Source organism: Felis catus, chromosome C1, assembly GCF_018350175.1.
Source record: "Felis catus isolate Fca126 chromosome C1, F.catus_Fca126_mat1.0, whole genome shotgun sequence".
Taxonomy (NCBI): Eukaryota; Metazoa; Chordata; class Mammalia; order Carnivora; family Felidae; genus Felis; species Felis catus.
Genome location: NC_058375.1, coordinates 205517170 through 205522993, shown reverse-complemented (window position 1 = coordinate 205522993; position 5824 = coordinate 205517170). Strand labels below are relative to the sequence as shown.

The 5824-nt window shown below is 43.7% G+C and overlaps 1 pseudogene; it reads right to left on the bottom strand.

The window, feature by feature from the left end:
* Window positions 1-231: 231 nt before the first annotated feature.
* LOC101082508 lies at window positions 232-1425 on the bottom strand (annotated as a pseudogene).
* Between the last annotated feature and the right edge of the window lie 4399 nt (window positions 1426-5824).

The following is a 5824-nucleotide window of genomic DNA, read 5'->3' as shown; positions in this document are numbered from 1 at the left end:
ACGAGGCACCTTTCCTCAAGAAGAAAGCAGGAGACATGGAAGCTTTTCCCCAAGTTGGCTAGCAGGGCTTGCAAGAGGAGGGATGCATGCAGGGTTTGAGATCCTACTGTCTTTAAATGTAAAGAGTCCGATCACCAAGTGTAGAGGTGGAATGCATAGGTGGAGGTGAGTGGGGAGGACGCTTGCTGTCTAGGGGTGGGTTGCACTGGAGAAGCACCCCGTCAGGAGCTGTCATGCAGGTTTCAAAGGAATGGAAGGGACCATTTGGGCAGAGGAGGGGAAGGTCCATTCTCCTCCTGAGGAACAGGACCAAGCCATTCTTCCCCTGAGAATGGGTGGCAGAGGCGAGGCTCTACAGGCAGCTGGGTTTGTTTTGCTGGGATACGTTCTCTGAAAGTCTTTATATTCTTCTGGAGCAGGAAAGTCTTCCACTAGATGGGAAGAATACTTTGAGTCAAAATCATCCAAGAAAGAATGACAGTGGCAATAGAATCGCTGTGGCCATTCCTCAGTGGTGGTGGTGACGGAGGAGGCGGGGCTGGCCCAGCTGGCGTCCTTGTGGGAGGTGTGGTGGGCGCTTGCCTCGGCTCAGGGGTTCTGACCCATGCATTCGGCATGGCAGTGGGGAAGGCAGAGCATCTCTGGAACCATTTAGGATCATGGGTGAGGGGGTGGGCTTGGTACTCCCTGACTGCGAGAGTCCTGGACTGGGGGAGGTAGCCGATTACTCTATAGCGAGGGAGAGGCCCTAGGTGGCCTTTGTGGCAGCTCAGGGACCCACCCCTTCCTTGGTGGGACTGGAGGGTCCACTGGGGACCCCAGGAGGCTGGCAGCGAGATGGGGGAGGAGAAGCCAGACACTGGCCACGTGGTCCCATTCTGATATTCACAGGGGACAGAGGTGGTTTTGACAGGGTTGGAGCAGGAGGTCCCTCTCGACCAGGGTGCAGCCTGCGTCCGGGTGTGGGCGACATGGGTTTCTCTCTGTCCTAAGACTGGGGCTTTGTTGAGGTGCATAGGCAGAGGTGGAGCAAGAGGAGCCCAAGAGCTGTGCTTCCTGCCTGTGCTGCTGGTGGTAGTAAGCTGAGAGAGGTCTAGTAATGAGGGTCCCTGCCTCCCGGACAATTCTGGGAGGGAGGCTCGGCTTCTGTCTGTATCATCTTGAGCGCATCTGTTGGCTTGTAGACACCGGTGACCTTTGGGCAGCAGCTTGTGAACCGGGGACTTTAGGGCCAGCTCACCAGCTAGGTTCTCTGAAAGGTCCTTGGCTCCCGCAGGCCGGAGGTGCGGCACTCCTCCTAGAAAGAGACCTCCCTCGGGCTTCAGGGCAACTGCTCCAGAGCCAGAACCACCACTGTTTCCTTTGGGTTTCTCAAGGTTGGGAGTGAGCACTCTGATGGTTAATGTTGGTTACCTTCTTCAGCCGTGTGTTTTATTTCAAGAAAGTTGTAGTTGAATTATGCTCACATGGCATCTTACCGTGGCTGTTCATTTTTGTGTGTATAAAAGTAGCTTCAAAGAATAAGATACAGGTGTGGTTGAAGAGAACACCTTCCCTTTGATGTTAAACACCTCTGTCTTTATTTATTTAAAACAAGCCAACCTTAGGGGTGCCTGGGTGGCTCAGTCAGTTAAGCGCTGGACTTCAGCTCCAGTCTTGATCTCATGGTTCATGGGTTCGAGCCCCGCATAGGGCTCCGTCCTGACCCCTCAGAGCCTGAAGCCTGCTTAGGTTTCTGTGTCTCCTTCTCTCTCTACCCCTCCCCCACTTGTGCTCTGTCTCTCTCTCTCTCTCTCTCTCTCTCTCTCTCTCTCTCTCAAAAGTAAATAAAATGTTAAAAAAAATCAAATAAAACAATCCAGCATTAGCTTGGATTAAGATTTTAGAATTAAGACAGAGGAAAATTAGCTCCACTGTGCAATTGAGAGTTTTTGTCCCCCACGCATAGATAGAGCAGCTACATGTGAGGTGGAGAAGTCTGCTAGGGTAGATCTTTGAGGCCTGGCCTCATGAAAATAGGTTAAATTTATTGAGCCTACAAAATTTCATACAGAGGAATTATTTGGGGTGGGCTGAAGCAGGGTAGCTTGGAGTCAGTTTGGCATTCACTCATTTATTTGTTCAATAAACATTTGTAGAGCACCCAATTTATACTCGGTCCTGGGTTGGCTATGGGTTCTAATGGAGAACAAGACATAGTTCCTACTCACACGTAGCTTACAATCAACAGATCAGCGTGTGTGAATTGAGCATATCTCATGTGCAAAGCAGCGGGATGCTCTGGGTGAGGTGTGCAGATGAACAGCAACTGTCTTAGCTTCAACGAATCCACAGTTTAATGGTGAAGTTGGATCTACACATTAATTATCACTCCAAGCTGTGTGTGATTAGGGCCGTATTAAAGGACTAGAGTGCCTAAAGTTCTTCTAATCCTTTCTTTGTCGCAACTTTTTATTTCTGTAGGGCTTTCCTCTGGGACACATTGGTTTTATAAATATTAATTCCATCAGAAAAGAGCCATAGAAAGCAATGGAAAGAGCACTTTGGCTTTAGCCTCTGTGTTGATTGAGGCACAGCTCCACTGTGCTCATGTAATACCTCCCGGTGAATAGGATTCCTGAAGTTTCCTTTTGTCTATGAACATACAAACGGAGCCTTTTTATTCACGGTGCTGGCTTTGCACGAGCCAGCGACTGTAGACTGCTGAGACCCTCAAATGGATGCTGGGACGACAAGCCAGTGCGACAGCTCATTGAGCTTTGAGGCTCTTGCGCTGCCTCCAGGACTCGTGGTCTGAAGCCATTGCTTATGAGCTAACTCTTCTTGTCCTGCCCACTCCCCACAAGGCTATGACCAAGTTATCCAACAATTCTTAGAATGTCACTGGCATGACATTTCTGGAATCCACTCATTTCTCTGTTGGATTTCTGTAGTGCAGAGAAGCAGGTGAATAGCTAGTCTTGGGGCACTGTACAGAATAAAGAAAGCTCTAATGGAGCTAAAAGTTTCTAAAATCTCTACCAGTTACATTTTTCATCATTGTCCCATTGAATATTTCAATATTTCTGGGAATATATGTAGCAACTAAGCCAGCTATTTAGGAGTATAGAGGTGGGGTTGCCTAAATTATTATTCTATAAGAGCTGATTTGTGCTTTCAAGTATGTGTTTGTCTTTAGATCCTTAACCTTTACCCAATTCCATGTTTGTCATGATTTATTTTCTGTATATGTTTTTGACCTTCTCTTGGCAGATGACTCCAACATTATCTTCGTTGAGAATGATTCTGACACTGGCTGGAGAGATACAATTGTGTTCTGTTTATGCAATATAGAAAGCCAGAGCACTTTTTCTAAGCTGTCGTCATACATCACTGTCAGTATTTTGAACCACTAAATTGTTATTAAAAATTCAGGGACAATAATCCATTTTGAGAATACCATGAGAAAAGCAAATACTGTAATGACTGATTGACATTTCAAGAATAACATCATTCAAGACATGCTAATTTTTCTGCAGCCCATTTTCTTGGATAAGTGTCTATTGTATAAATAAGTTTGGTTTCCAACCCCTTCCCAGCATTTGCTTTTGACGAGGGAGTCTTTATATTAAAAAAGAAAATCATCTGAAATGAAATTTGCGTATGTTCTCCATGGCTTTACAGGGGGGAAAAGAAGCCTGCTTCATGGCTAGAATCAATGACTTTCTTTACCAACAAGGGTTTTATATCACATGGTTTCCACTATGTTTCAAGAAAAAAATCTGCTATAATAAGCACCTAAATTGGCTTGTGTACTTGTTCAGGAGTAATGAGCTTTGATGAGAAAAATACTGGATAGAGAACCAGGAGATGGGAGGGTTCTGGTTCCGACTCTGCTCTGACAAAGCTGCGCTCATAACCTTGAACACAGGATTTAATATCTCATGGCTGTAGTTGACTTTGGGGTTTTGCTTCTTTTCCTTTCTTTTCTTTTCTTTTCTTTTCTTTTCTTTTCTTTTCTTTTCTTTTCTTTTCTTTTCTTTTCTTTTCTTTATCTCCCTTTCTTTCTGTTTCTTTTTCTTTCTTTTCTTTCCTTTCTGTTTTTTCTTTCTTTCTTTCTTTCTTTCTTTCTTTCTTTCTTTCTTTCTTTCTTTTCTTCTTCTAATTAGCATGTTTGGGTGTTTTCTGGCTCTGGTAGGCTATGATAGGATGCCTAGATAAAAATGCAAGAGAATGTTTCACTGATACCCTTTCTCATATTTTTTCATGTTTATTAATTTTTTGAGAGAGAGACAGAGCATGAGTGGAGGAGGGGCAGAGAGAGAGGGAAACACTGAATCCAAAGTAGGTTCCAGGCTCTGAGCTGTCAGCACAGAGCCCAATGTGGGGCTTGAACTCATGAACCGTGAGATCATGACTTGAGCCGAAGGCAGATGCTTAACTGACTGAGCCACCCAGGTGCCCCTCTCATGTTCTGTATGGAATAATTTTTTTTTTTCAGTCAAGAGTGGGAAATTGACCTTCCAATACTATTGTTTTCAAATACTTTTATCCATTTTGGCAGGTCAAAAGGGTCATGGACAATTTATCCTATAACTTTCACTTGTCACTACAACAGAAAATAAAAAATAAGCAGGTTTATTAATAGTAAATATGTTGTTTGTTTCAATCAGATGCTAATGAGAATGAGCATAAGAAAACTTAATGCTTTTTTTGTGCCAGAAAGTACATATTCCAGTATCATAAGAGAATTGATAGCAATAATTTGCATTTATGTAGTGTCCAAGTTTACAAAACACTTGCATTAAAAAAAATCTCATTTGACCCTCACAAAATAGAATGTTATCCTTTCTGCTTGATAGATGGGAAAATTGAACCTGGGTTATGAGGGGTAGAGCCAGATCAAAATCCCTATCTTCCATTTCTTAATTCGGTTTGCTTTGCATTATACCATGCGTCCCCCAGAATCTCATAGCAGGGCAATATAAACCATGAATTATTGAGTGCCTCCAATGTTACTTTGGGATACCAGATGACACATTCTTCATGATAAAGTGTGCATTTGAAAAAACCATCAGGAGAGAACGGTATTAGTACTGGAGGGATAATTGGGATAATAAAAAGCCTCTAATATTTGTATAGAAATACACAGTTTACTGAACCCTGATTTTAGGGGCTCCTTGAACCAAAAATCTGACACGAGCTCTATTATCCTTTGGCTATAGATGTGGAAATCTGTGATGTGAGGCTGAGTGCATGATTTACACAACGGCATGTGGCAGGTCCAGGTCTGTCTGTCTGGTGTGTTTCCAATGATACTACATAGGTTTAGACACACTGGGGAACCCAGTTTGGCTGTTCTTACTGATTGGAACTTTTCAAAGCACAACACAATGAGCTCTTTACCAGTAATCATTCTTTCATGGAGGAGAGGGGGGATGCATAAGAAGCAGGCAGTGTAGAATACTGGTTAAAGATATGGGCTCTGGAGTGAGATAAAATTCTACATCTTGCTGACCTATTAATATCAGGATAACAGATACTATTACCCCTTGTACCCTTTGAGGGCTCCTTTAAGGTGGAAATGCCTCCCTAGAATGGGCTTCCTTTCTTGTGTCCTACTCAGTTGCAAGGGCATTAAGGTCTGATCCTAGGACTCGAAATACTCCCTCCCCTTCCAATGAAATGGATTTCCCCTTTTTAAGTTGTCAAAACAAAAGTGACCATATGTCACTTAAGCAAGCATCCTTTTTCTCCCCCCTTTTAACATCTGGAATACATTACCATCAGAAATGATAAAGTGGGGCCTGACCCCTTCTCAGACATGATAATTGTGTCTCAGTCA